Source organism: Mustela lutreola, chromosome 8, assembly GCF_030435805.1.
Source record: "Mustela lutreola isolate mMusLut2 chromosome 8, mMusLut2.pri, whole genome shotgun sequence".
Lineage (NCBI taxonomy): Eukaryota > Metazoa > Chordata > Mammalia > Carnivora > Mustelidae > Mustela > Mustela lutreola.
Genome location: NC_081297.1, coordinates 81627086 through 81641378, shown reverse-complemented (window position 1 = coordinate 81641378; position 14293 = coordinate 81627086). Strand labels below are relative to the sequence as shown.

Genomic DNA, 14293 nt, shown 5'->3' with positions numbered 1-14293 from the left:
TCATCAGGTGCCCCCCATATGTTTACAAGATACTAATTAAAACAGTGTGAGATTCTAAGCTGTGGAGAAAGTCTGTTTCATACAGGTGCTATATCCTGTTCAAGCTATAATGATTTGCAAACTTTTATTTAGTAGAGGGATGCTTTTTAAAATGACATCTTGGACAGACCCAATATATAGAACAGATATAAGCAAGCCTGTCCAAGTTGAAGGAAGGGTAGCAATTCTCACTCCTCACTACACCCTCTTCCATCCCATCTTTCCTTGCTTCCTCCCTCCCTCCTTCCCTGTGATCTTTGAGGCACCTCTCTCGAATCATAAAATTCTATACCACAGTATGAAAGCCACTGTGGAAGTAGATCAACACATAACTGGAGGTAGCACTCCCCAAATAGTAACTTTTAGAAGTGAAATGTTGAAAATGAGGTAAAGTCCTGAATATATTCTATTTCATAAAATTAAATACCCTATATCTTTGTGCTTTAGTTTCTTCATCTGTCAAGTAAGAGATTTGGCCTGAAATTTAAAGACTTCTTTCAGCAATAATTTATATGTATAATCTAATGTATAATACACACAGATACACACCTTTAGTACATTACAACTTAGATTTGAGACTCACAAGAAGTATGTGAATTGTTTTTCTTCATTTAATGATAGTTTTCGCTATTTTACCCATTCTAAACAACTTGTTTCCCAAAGAAATTTGACTTCAAATTTTCTTTTTCTCAATTTTTTATTCAACTACAATTAACATAAAGTGTTATATTAGTTTCAGATGTATAAAATAATTATTTAAGTATCTGTGCATTACTCAGTGCCCAACATGATAAATGTACTCATAATCCCCTTCATCTTTTTCGTCCATCCCTCCCCCAACAACCTCCCCCCTGGCAACCAATAGTTGGTTCTCGAAATTTAAGAGTCTGTTTATGAACAGATATCACCCTAACAAAGACATACAGATAGGCAGCAGGAAAAGATGCTCAACTTCACTCATCATCAGGGAAATGCATATCAAAACCACAAAGAGATATCACTGCATACCTGTCAGAATGTCTAAAATCAAAATTCAAGAAACAAGTGTTGGCAAGGATGTGAAGAAAAGGAACAAAACAAATGAAAAAAGGGGACAAGGGCAAGCTGAGAAACAGACTCTTAACTATAGACAACTAACAGATGGTTACCAGAGGGAAGTGGGACGGGGGGATGGGTGAAATTGGTAAAGGAGATTAAGACGACATTTATCTTGATAAACACAGAGTCATATATTGCACTACTGAATCACTATATTGTATTTCTGAAACTAATACCACACTGTATGTTAACTATACTGGTATTATAATGATTTTTTAAAGCTTCTTTTTGTCTCTTTTATTCTTTGTTCACGTTTTATTTCTGAAATTGTACCTATGAATAAAATCATATGATATTTATCTTTCTCTGACAGACTTATTTCACTTAGCATTATATCCTCTAGATACATCCATGTTGTTGCAAATGGTCAGATGTCATCCATTTTTAAGGTTGAATAATATTCCATTATACACACACACACACACACACACACACACACACACACACCCCACTTCTTTATTTAATCATCTATGGATGGACACTTAGGTTGCTTCCATATCTTGGTTACTGTAAAAAATGCAGTAAACATAGGGTTGAATATCTTTTTTAATTAGTTTTTTTCATTTTATTTGGGCAAATATCCAGTAGTGAAATTACTGGATCATATGGTAATTCTAATTTTGAGGAACTTCCATACTGTTTTCCAAAGCAGCTGCACCAATTTGCATTCCCACCAACAGTGCACAAGTGTTCTTTTTTCTCCACATCTTCACCAACACTTGTTATTTTTTTGTCTTTTTCATTTTAACCGTTCTGAGAGATGTGAGGTGATATTTCATTGTGGATTTGATTTTGCATTTCCCTGATAATGAGTGATGTTGAGCATCTTTCATGTGTCAAATGGCCATCTGTATGTCTTCTTTGGAAAAATATCTATTCCGGTCCTCTGTCCAAATCTCAATGGAATATTTGTTTCTTTGGTTCAGTTGTATCAGTTCTTTTGTTGTTATTGTTGCTGTTGTTTGTATTTAAATTCCAGTTAGTTAACATACAGTGTAATATTAGTGTAGAATTTAGTGATTCATCACTTATTTATAACACCCAGTGCTCATCACAGCAAGTGCCCTCCTTAGTACCCAACACCCATTTAACTCATTCCCCTGACACCTCCCTTCCAATAATCATCAGTTTGTTCTCCATAGTTTAGAATCCATTTTCCAGTTTGCCTCACTTTTTTCCCTTATGCTCCTCTGCTTTGTTTCTTAAATTCCACATATGAATGAAATCACTTATTTCACTTAGAATTACACTCTCTAGCTCCATCCACATCTTTGCAAATGGTCAGATTTTATTATTTTTATGGCTGAGTAATATTCGATTGCATATATATACCACAACTTCTTTATCCATTCATCAGTCAGTGGGCATTTGAGCTCTTTCCATTATTTGGCTCTTGTTGATAATGCTGCTATAAACATCAGGGTGCATGTATCCCTTCAAATCAGTATTTTTGTATCCCTTGGTAAATACTCAGTAGTGCAATTGTGGAATGTAGTGTAGTTCATTTTTAGCTTTGTGAGGAGACTCCATAGTGTTTTCCAGAGTAGCTGCACAAGTTTGCATTCTCATCAACAGTGTAAGAGGATTCCCCTTCCTCCGCATCCTTGCTAACATGTGTTGTTTTCTATGTGGTTAATTTTAGTCACTTTGGTGGGTGTGAGGTGATGTCTCATTGTAGTTTTGATTTATATCCCCCTGATGCTGAGTGATGTTGAGCATCGTTTCATGTGTCTGCTAGCTATCTGTATGTCTTCTTTGGAAAAATATCTATTCATGTTTTCTGCCCATTTTTTTAAACTGGATTGTTATTTTTTGGGGTGTTGAGTTTTATAAGTTCTTATAGATTTTGGATACCATTTATCATGTAAGTAAGGTGTTAAAGTCCTCTACTATGATTGTATCACTATCAGTTGCTTCCTTTATGTGTATTATTAGGTGCTCTGTATATTTGACTGTTCTCATGTTGGTGTAAGTATTTACAATTGTTATATCTTCTTGTCAGATTATTCCCTTTACAATTACATAGTGTCTTCCTTTGTCTGTTGTTATGGTCTTTGTTTTAAAGGCTATTTTTTCTGATATGTATTGCTCCCCCAGCTGTCTTTTCACCTCCATTTGCGTAATAAATGCTTTTTCAATCTTTTCACTTTCAATCTGCATGTGTCTTTAAGGTCCGAAATGAGTCTCTTGTAGGCAGCATATAAATAGATCTTGCTTTTTACCCATACCGTGTGTATCCATATCCATGTGTGATCTATATAGTCTTTTGACTAGAGCATTTAGTCCATTTACATTCAGAGTAATTAGTGATAGGTATGTGTACTTATTGCCATTTTGTTACTTGTTTTATGGTGGTTTTGTAATTATCTCTTCCTTTCTTCTCTTTCTCTCTTCTCTCATATCTTTGTTCTTTTTTTTTAGTGATATGCTTGGACTCTTTTCTCCTTATTTTTTCCATATTTTTGAGTGGGTTTGATTTGTGGCTACTATTAGGTTTATATATACCATGTTATACATATAGTAGTTTATATTAAATTGATGGTGGCTCAATTCTCAACACATTCTTTGCTCCTTCCACTAACGTATTTTAGGTATATAGTGTTATATTTTGCCATCCTTTTATTTTGTTAATCCTGTATCTGATCTTTATAGATATACTTAATTTTACTGCTTTTGAGCTTTCTTTTGAGTTGCTCCCTGAGAAGGTTTTCCTGGTAGTCAGGGCCTGTAGTTAGACCTGATATTTAACCCCAGCCCACTGTGGGGATTCATTTGGAGTGGTTTCTCTCCTTATCTTTCTCTCTCCAATAAGAGTCACACTGCAGTGGTCCTGGTCCCTGCTGGCGCTGTTTGTACCATTTTGGATGGGCTCTAGCCAAGGGCATATTGAAGGAAGGAAGTCCACAGGTAAACATGGAGATGAACTGATGTGCCGGCAAGGGTCATGCTGGTCTGCTGTGGGCCCTTGCAGCCACCCAGGAAAAATGCCAAAGCTCATCAGGTTGAAGGGGATAGATCCGAAGAAGTTCACAGGAGACTGACATGCAATGTTCACAAGGTTGTCTCTGCTATGGTAGGAGAATGTTGGCCACTTTGGAGAACTCCTGCAGAAGATGGGTGCATGGGCAGGTCCACCGAAGAGTGCAGGAGTGGGGTATGCTTTTAGCAAGTTAGGTGGAGAATGTTGGCCCTGCACTCATTCCCACAGGCATCCATATATCTAGGCTGGGGTACAGGGGAAGGAAATGCCCCCCCCCCAGCTCTTTTGTTCTCGCAGTAATCTCCCAAAGATCCCTGCCCCTCCAGCACGTGCTCTGAGATTGGCAAATAAATCTCCTTGTATTATTCCAGGAATTTTTCAAACTGTTGCTTCTATGCTGTAACTTAGCAAGGCTGCTTGTTATGCTGTCACTATAAGGGCAGGAACTCCACCCTCCCAGCTATCCTAGAGCTGAGCCACTGATTTCTTAAGTTCCAGGTATTAAGCCCCACTGATTATTAGGCCCCTGTTGTTTTCAAAGCCAATTGTTATAGGGATTCATCTTCTCTGTGTGTGTTCCCTGTGCCTGAGGTGCCTGGTATGGGGTCTGGTCCTCTCCCCCCCTCTCACAGTGGTGGCATCCCTCCCTTCCTGAGAAAGTCCTGTGAGTCTCTTTGGCTCTCAACCATGTCTCTGTCCTTCCTACCCTTTATGATGTGGCCTCTTCTCTACATTTAGCTGTGGGGAGTTTGTTCTTCCAGTCTTCAGGCTGTCTTCTTGTAATTTGCAGTGATGTAGGTGTTATCTAGTTCTATCTATGGGACGAGGTAAGCTTAGGAGCCTCCTACTCTGCCATCTTCCTCAAAAGGCCTTTACCATTTTCTTATGTTATTAGATTGACTAAGTTCTCTGGTATATTATGGAATAGTTCCAGTGAGCATGACCATCTTTGACTTGTTGGTACATGAGAATGCTTCTAAAACAATAATAGCAAGATGTTTGCCAAAGTTACCACTTATCGCTTGATCTGCTGAGAATTAATCCCATTGTAATTAGCAGAAACTTGGGGGAGTGTTCTGAACTTCTAAAATATATGGAAATTTTATCTAATATGATAGAAATCACAAAATGCACAAAGGTTGCAGTTAACTTAGTGCCTACACATTATGAAAGGATTTAATAAGATATGAAGTTGATTCTTCCACACTGAATGTTCACAACAAACTAAAACACACACACTCACACACTTATAAAAAGATACTGTAATTACGGAGTTATGAAAGAGGGTTTCATCATAGCCCCCTGCCAAAAAAAAAAGCCAAAAATTGTGGATAGATTCTCCTGAAGAGTCCTTTCAGCTATGCTACCAAGTGAGAGAGGGCATCCATTGGCCCTACCTTCCATGAACAACCAAATCTCTTGCCATAATTGCTTTCATCTTCTCTGTTAGAAGCACACTTACCCCATAACTTCAGACATCACCACAACTTTTAACAAAAGATTGTCAATGTATGGTCTCCTATCTTAAGAGAAATCTGATTACAGATATTAAAACATTTTCATCTCATTGTAAGTCCCATTATTATTCCCACTTCACAGAATAAGAACGTTAGTAACAAGTTAGAAAATTTTCCTTCTTTGAAATTTTTTTAATGCTATAAAATACAGAAAGTTGCAAAAGACACTCCTCTGTCTACTCTCCCAACTGAAAGGGTTAATGAAAAAAAAAAAAAAAAGAAAGAAAGAAAGAAAAAAGGAAAAAAAGAAGCAGAATCCCCCTAGAGTTCCTTCTATGGTCCTTGTCTCCTCCCTCTCCCCGAAGCATGAACTTGGGTGTTGATGGTGGTGGTGGCATTTTGTATTGTTTTGTTGTTCAGCTCAAATCTAACCTGAAATTCTGAAATTTTTCCACTCTGAACTGTTGAAGCTCAGAAAATTTATCCATAACTTTTAATATAGCTTCCAAACCTAGAATGTATCATTCCTTTTAATATGAATACATATTCAAGATAAGCTATCAACAAATTTAAACTATTTCTTGTCCTTAACAGAAGAATTGAAGGAACGCTGAACAAAAGAAAGAGGGAGAGAACATAGACAACTACGCAAAACATTTTCTACCATAAACAATTTATTCAAAAATGACAGAGTGCCTATAATATATCACAGTGTTAAATATGAGAGACACAAAAACAAATAAGGCATCCTCTTTCTAGGGAGAAAGACAACTAGCAAAGCAACAAAAGTAGTAGGATAATGACTTCCAAATATCTTTGACCATAAACCACAGTAAGAAATATGGTCTATATGATTATTCAATATACATATACACATGTACATATGAAACTGAAACAAAAATTTCAAGAGGCAATACTTATTTTTGAACTGTCTGTATTTCCTACTCTTTCTATTTCATTTTAAGTACCTGTCATGACCCTTTAACTTTATTTCATAACCAATAAATGGGACAGGATCTGCTCTTTGAAAAACATTGTTTTAGAAACATTTATAAGGTGACATGAGAGCAATTGAAAAGGCAACTCAGAGGAGATGTATTTGAACTATGATATTGAAGGATGAATAGAAGTTATTCAGGTTGAAAAGAAAGTGGACAAAGCATTCTGAATAAAAGAAACAGCATATTTTAAAAGCATATGGAGATAAAAATAAACTCTGTGTGTCTAGAGAACAGTGAGAAATTGTATCCAACTAAAATATATGTTGAGATGTTAGTCTGGAAAGTTTGGTGGGTACTAAATTTTAAAGGTCTTTGCACATGATTATGTGAAAGAGTTAGACTATATCAGGTAGCTAGGAGGAGACACTGATGGTTTATAAGCAGGTATCTCATATAGGTAAATCTATTTTTGAAGAAGAACTTTGAAAACAATATGGGAAAATGAAATGGAGTGGGAAAGATTCTAAAATCTGTATCTTTAGCCCAACCCTCTATTCTGAATTCCTGAATCGTGAGGCCAATTGCCTATAATTTCTTAGATGACCCCATGAGTAACTCATTCCTGATATTTACAAAATTGATCTTATCATCGTCACTCCCTCAAACTCCATCATTCCACATTTGCTCTATAGCTCAGCAAATGCCATTCAAAAACCCTAGGACCTGAGAATCTCTCTACTCCTTTCCTTTTCTCAACTCCCACCTATAATTAATCACAAAATCTTGTTTATTTATCTTGAACAACCTTTTCATTTCCTTGCTTAAATGTTTTCACTTTTTCTCCCATTATCCTCATGATGAAGCTCAAACCCGTGAAATTTTTTGTGTAGCTTGTAGCCTGGCCCAACCTATCTCATTACACATTCCTCTTGTATTCTATACCTCAACCATCTTGAAGTTCTTTTAATTCCTCCAGCATACCATAACTACCTCTTGGCCTTCACGTGTTCTGTCACCCATTTCTTCACATGGATAAATCTTAATCATTCTTAACATTTCCTCTTATACGTCACTACCTCCAAAGAGTCCATCTTCTGGCCTTCACCAAATGAGCTTTTTGTTCCCGATATGTATTCTCTTAACATTCTATACTTCCCCTATCATATAAAGCACTTACTGCACTCTATTAAAAATGTTCTCTATTCCCGGACTATATGCTCTGAAGGGATAGAAATAGATATTACACTGCTCACCTTTTTGTCTCCTGCACTAAACTCAGTGCATGACCCATAATAGTTGTGGGGGTTTTTTTTAAAAGATTTTATTTATTTATTTGACAGACAGAGATCACAAGTAGGCAGAGAGGCAGGCAGAGAGGAAGAAGCAGGCTCCCTGCTGAGCAGAGAGCCAGATGCGGGGCTCAATCCCAGAACCTGAGATCATGACTTGAGCCAAAGGCAGAGGCTTAACCCACTGAGCCACCCAGGCATCCCCCATAATAGTTGTTTAATAATGTTTGCTGAAGGTCAGATGGAAAAGGAGATACTGAAAGTTTTTAAGCAAGCATCTCATAGAGTTAGATACATATTTTAGAGAAAATTTTAGAAGCAATGCTGAAAATTTTGTGGAGTATCAAGTATTTCAAAATTTAGGAAGGGAAGGGAAGGCAAAGGAAAGTAAAAACAAAGCAGGTTATAAAAAGAGATTGGGAACAAGTAGTTCTAATAAAGCTATGATTTGTGTTCCACTAGGAAAAGAAGAGAAAGATTTGGGCATAAGTAATATGTAAAGAAATAATGACCAAAATTGTCAAAAAACTGATGAAAGACACCAAGTCACAAAATCAAGAAAAGCAAATCCCAAGCAATACAAAGCCAAAGGGAACACCACCAAAGTGTATGATAGTAAAACTTCGTAAAACCAAATAACAGAAGTCAGAAGCTGATGGAATGATATCTTCAAGGCGCTAGATGCTTAAAGAACCACAACCTAGAATTCTATGCCTATCAAAAATACACTTCAGAAAATGAAGGTAAAATAAAGGCATTTCCAGGCAAACAGAACTAAGAGAATTCACCAACAGCAAACCCGCAGTAAGGAAATACTGATAGAAGTACTCCAAGAAGAAAAAAAGCAATCCTAGAAGGCATAGATAGAGAGTTAGGAAGAAATGAAGAAAAATGGAAAGAGTCAAACAACATAAATGAATATTCACTATACAAACAATGCCAGTATGTTCCTGTAGAGACTAAAATTTATATAGAATTTAAGTACATGACAACTGTGTTAGTTTCCCAGGACTACTGTAACAAAGTACCACAAATTTGGTGGCTTAAAACAACAGAAATGTATTCTCTCACAATTCTAGAGACCAGAAGTCTGAAGTCAAGGTGTTGGTAAAGGCTATACTGTCTGAAAGCTCTAGAGGATTATCCTTCCTTCCCTCTTAGCTGACAAATCTTGGTGTTCGTTGGCTTCTAGATACATCAGTCCAAACCCACCTCCATTTTTTTAATGGCCTTTTCTCCTACATATCTGTGTCTGTATTTCCCCTTTCATATAAAGACACTAATCATTAAAAGGATACAAATCTAGTATGACCTCATTTTACTTCACTACATTTGCAAGGACCCTATTTCTAAATAAGGTCACATGCACAGGTTCCAGGGTTTAGGACTTCAACATGTCTTTCTGGGGGACACAATTTAACTCATAACAATAGCAATAACACATAAGTTGGGAGGGGAGTAATAGGAGTTAAAATGCTCAAATTACATGTTGTGCCAAATAACTCATAAAAGTTACAGTTTATATTAGTCTTTTGTAAATCAAGGATGCATGTTTTGTAATCTAAGGTAGGCACTAAAAGGATAGTTTAAGAATGTCATGTTTATGATTATGATCTGATATACATCATAGTTTCATTATCATTCATCATATACTCTAATTTCCAATGTGATATTTTCTTTGACACATGGCTTACTTGGGGGTAATATATCACAAAGTGGGTTTATTTCAAGAATGCAAGGTTGGTTTGAGCTTTGAAAATTAATCAAGTAAATTTATCATTTTAACTGAAAAAAAGAGAAAAATTATACAACCATCTCAAAAATATAGAAAAAGCATTTGATAAAATTCAGTACCCACCTATGAAGGAGAACCTAGGAATTAGGACTAGGAAGAATTTTCTTAATCTGACAAGTGTCATGTACAAAACTCCTAAAGCAAATTTGAAGTTAAGGAAGTTTCCTCCTTGAGATCCAGACAAAGACAAGAATTTTCTTTATGACAACTTCTATTCAACATTACACTAGAAATCGGAGTGCAATAAGGCAAAAAAAAAAAAAAAAAAGATACACAAATATCCTATTACCTTATATCCAGGAATTACATATGCCTAACAAATATATACATATGTATAACAAAAAAAGACAAATACAATAATGATCATAACAACTGCATTTGTAATAGCCAAAAGCTATAAAGCAATCCAATTATTCATTGACAATATAATGGATAAATAATGATACATTGATACAATCCCATAAGCAATGAAAGTGGATGAACTACCTGCCACATGAATTAACATCAATGTATCTCATAAACATAATATTGGGCAAAAAACATCTGACAAAAAAGGAATATATGTTGTATGATTCTATTTATATAAAATTCAAAAACATACAAAATTAAACCATTGTGTTAGAGATCACAGTAGTTATCTCTCAGAGGAAAAGGGAAGTAGTAAATGGAAGTTGCACAGAACTACATCTCGAATACTAATAGTACTCCACTTCTTAATCTGAATAGTGTTTATATGTATCACTCTTTTCTCATTATTTTCATCACATCGTGCAATTATGACTTATGAACTTTTCTGAATGTATATTATATTTAAATAAGAATATGTTATACTTAGATAAAATTCTTCTTTTTAAAAATGTGATGACATCAAAAAAGGAAAATTAGAAAGGACAGTAAACACAGTTATAACAATAAGCACTGACCGCTAGTACCTTGACAAGGGAGGAGAAAAAAAATCTTAAAAAATAGATTAATGAACTCAAAATGAGTATTAATAATACAAAAATTATTTAGTATAGAAGGAAAAATAGTCTTACCTGAAATAAGTTTAAGCCTATCATTATATTGGTATGTATAGGGAATTAATTTTAATATAATTTATCATAGCTTAGTTATTTCTAGGAATATCTTTGGCAAAGATGGTTAATTACTGCCACTAGACCATGTTCCTTCAGATACAAGATGTACAGGTCCAGGGAAAGGTAGACTATGGCCACCAAGAGAAAAGCCTTTTTAAAATTTTTTTTTAATTTTTTATAAACATATGATGTATTATTAGCCCCAGAGGTACAGGTCTGTGAATCACCAGGTTTACACACTTCCCAGCACTCATGTTAGCACATACCCTCCCCACTGTCCATAACCCCACCACCCTCTCCCTAACCTCCTCCCCCCAGCCACCCTCAGTTTGTTTTGTGACATTAAGAGTCCCTTATGGTTTGTCTCCCTCCTGAGCCCATCTTGTTTCATTGATTCTTTTCCTACCCCGTAACACCCCATGTTGCATCTCCACTTCCTCAAATCAGTGAGATCATATGATAGTTGTCTTTCTCCGATTGACTTATTTCGCTAAGCATAATACCCTCTAGTTCCATCCACATCATCGCAAATGGCAAGATTTCATGTCTTTTGATGGCTGCATAGTATTTCATTGTGTATATATACCACATCTTTATCCATTCATCTGTTGATGGACATCTAGGTTCTTTCCATAGTTTGGCTATTGTGAACATTACAGCTATAAACATTCAGGTGCATGTGCTCCTTCAGATCACTATGTTTGTATCTTTAGGGTAAATACCCAGTAGTGCAATTGCTGGGTCATAGAGTAGTTCTATTTTCAACTTTTTGCGGAACGTCCTTGCTGTTTTCCAGAGTGGCTGCACCAGCTTGCATTCCCACCAACAGTGTAGGAGGGTTCCCCTTTCTCCACATCCTCGCCAGCATCTGTCATTTCTTGACTTGTTAATTTTAGCCATTCTGACTGGTATGAGGTGGTATCTCATTGTGGTTTTGACTTGTATTTCCCTGATGCTGAGTGATGTGGAGCACTTTTTCATGTGTCTGTTGGCCATCTGGATGTCTTTGCGGAAATGTCTATTCATGTCCTCTGCCCATTTCCTGATTGGATTATTTGCTCTTTGGGTGTTGAGTTTGCTAAGCTCTTTGTAGATTTTGGACACTAGCCCTTTATCTGATATGTCGTTTGCAAATATCTTCTCCCATTCTGTCAGTTGTCTTTTGGTTTTGTTCACTGTTTTCTTTGCTGTGCAAAAGCTTTTGATCTTGATGAAGTCCCAATAGTTCATTTTTGCTCTTGCTTCCCTTGCCTTTGGCGACGTTCCTAGGAAGAAGCTGCGGCTGAGGTCAAAGAGGTTGCTGCCTGTGTTCTCCTCAAGGATTTTAATGGATTCCTTCGTCCTTTGTCCATTTTGAGTCTATTTCTGTGTGTGGTGTAAGGAAATGGTCCACTTTCATTTTTCTGCATGTGGCTCTCCAATTTTCCCACCACCATTTGTTGAAGAGGCTGTCTTTTTTCCATTGGACATTCTTTCCTGCTTTGTTGAAGATTATTTAACCACAGAGTTGAGGGTCTATTTCTGGGATTTCTATTCTGTTCCATTGATCGATGTGTCTGTTTTGTGCCAGTTGCATGCTGTCTTGATGATGACAGCTTTGCCTTTTTAAGCCAGCCTCTACCTCAACTAGAAAGCACCCATGTATAGATATTCTGTAGAGCAGAATGTGAACAGAAATTATGTATACAACATCTGGATTGTGCCCTTGGAGTTGTACTTCCCTGTGTCTCCTCTGTGCCATAATAACTGGTTGCAGCTGCTATCTTTCAAACCAAAGGTAAAACTGTGTGTTGGATGTCAGGATGGAAAAGCCACATTAAATGTCCTTTATCAGCACATCTATAAACTAAATGAAGGATAAATAATTTTGTTTAAGCTATTGTTAAGTTGTTTCTAAACCAGATGGCCCACACCATATCACTACCGTTTAGTTTCATTTAAACTATTGGTTGAAACACACAAAAGTCACAGCTAGAAAAGACAATTAAGTACATTAAATATAGAATGAATATTAGATATTAGAAATCATTTTTATTTCCTTGGGTTGCTAATTGTGTTGTTTGTGTTGTGGTTATATTGGCCATTCTTAGAGTCATACAGAAATCTTACTTTTCAATGGTTTGGCGATATAAGCATAAATAAATAATGCAAATGTGGCAAAATATTAACTTGAATCTAGGTGATAGATATATGGATTTGGTTGTATTTTGCTTTCATGTTTTCTTTATATTTCAAATTTTTGACAATAAAAATTTGAAGAAAATCAATAAGAAAGACATCTGATAGAATGTGGTATGCCCTTGGAGCTATTAGCGCACAGAGGCAAGACCTGAGTGCTGCACAAAGGAGGTGTTCTTAGGAAGGATAACCTTTGACAAAGCAGACGTGTTTGCATTGTGTTGCCACTGTTCCTCCTAGATCTAGAGAGAATTTGTTTTCTTCCTGCTGAGGTTGGTTTACAGATTGTGGACAACTTTCTCAGTCTTCTGTAATTCAAGTTAAATGGCAGGAAATAAAGTGAAGGTAGTATCCAACCGACATTTTTTAAGCTGACAGTGTGTGTGTGCTGTTTAATGTAATTTATTTGCATTCTGTCCGATACACTTCACCTATCATCTGTGGTCCATATTGCACCCTTTAGTGGGATTCATTTTAATTGTACACTCTACAGCTGCTACTGTCTTCCATACAAATGTTATAATAATGATGATAATAATTATTATAATAACAATAATAATAATGTTCCCTTGTTTCTGAAGGCTACAGAGACACACAATAAAAGTTTATCTATTATAAACAAATGGAACCAGATCTTAGATAATACGCAAGAATTAAACTTTTAAAACCTTACTACTGTAAGCTCTATACATCTTAAGATCACATTTATGGAATTTAACTTTAGTTGGACTGTGGCCAAGTACTCATTACAGTCCAATAGGCCTGGCTTATCTGGCTGGGATCAAGGTATTTTTTTCCATAGAATATGTTTCCAATCCATAACAGTGACAAAAGGAAAAAAATATAAGTTTGAGGGGTACCTGGGTGGCTCATTGGGTTAAAACCTCTGCCTTTGGCTCAGGTCGTGATCCCAGGGTCCTGCGATCAACCCCCACATCGGGCTCTCTGCTTGGCAGAGAGCTGGCTTCCCCCTCTCTCTCTCTGCCTGCCTCTCTGCCTACTTGTGATCTCTGTCTGTCAAATAAATAAATAAATAAATAAATCTTTTAAAATATATATATATATATATAAGTTTGAAATAAATTGTCATTAAGTATCCTCCATGTAAGTACTTTGTTCTCTTTATTGATGTTTATACCTGTGTTGCAGTATTTACATTTATCAGATTATAAACTTGGAAAGTTGAATGTCACATCTCTCTGATTTTTACCTTACTTATATGTACATATGTATGTATGTGTGTGTGTGTGTATGACAGATGACAGTACTAATCAATAATATAATTAGAAATTTTATGAACCACACATGAAAAAATGTTCATCTTCACTAACCATCAGGGAGATTCAAATTAAAACCACATCAAGATATCACCTTACACCAGTTAGAATGGCCAAAATTAGCAAGACAAGAAAAAACATGTGTTGGAGAGGATGTGGA

The 14293-nt window shown here is 36.1% G+C and overlaps 1 protein-coding gene across 7 annotated transcripts in view; it reads left to right on the top strand.

Moving 5' to 3' along the window:
- Positions 1-14293, top strand: part of LMNTD1 (lamin tail domain containing 1) — a 510701-nt gene that overhangs the window by 486515 nt on the left and 9893 nt on the right. The gene's annotated exons all lie outside the window — the stretch shown is intronic.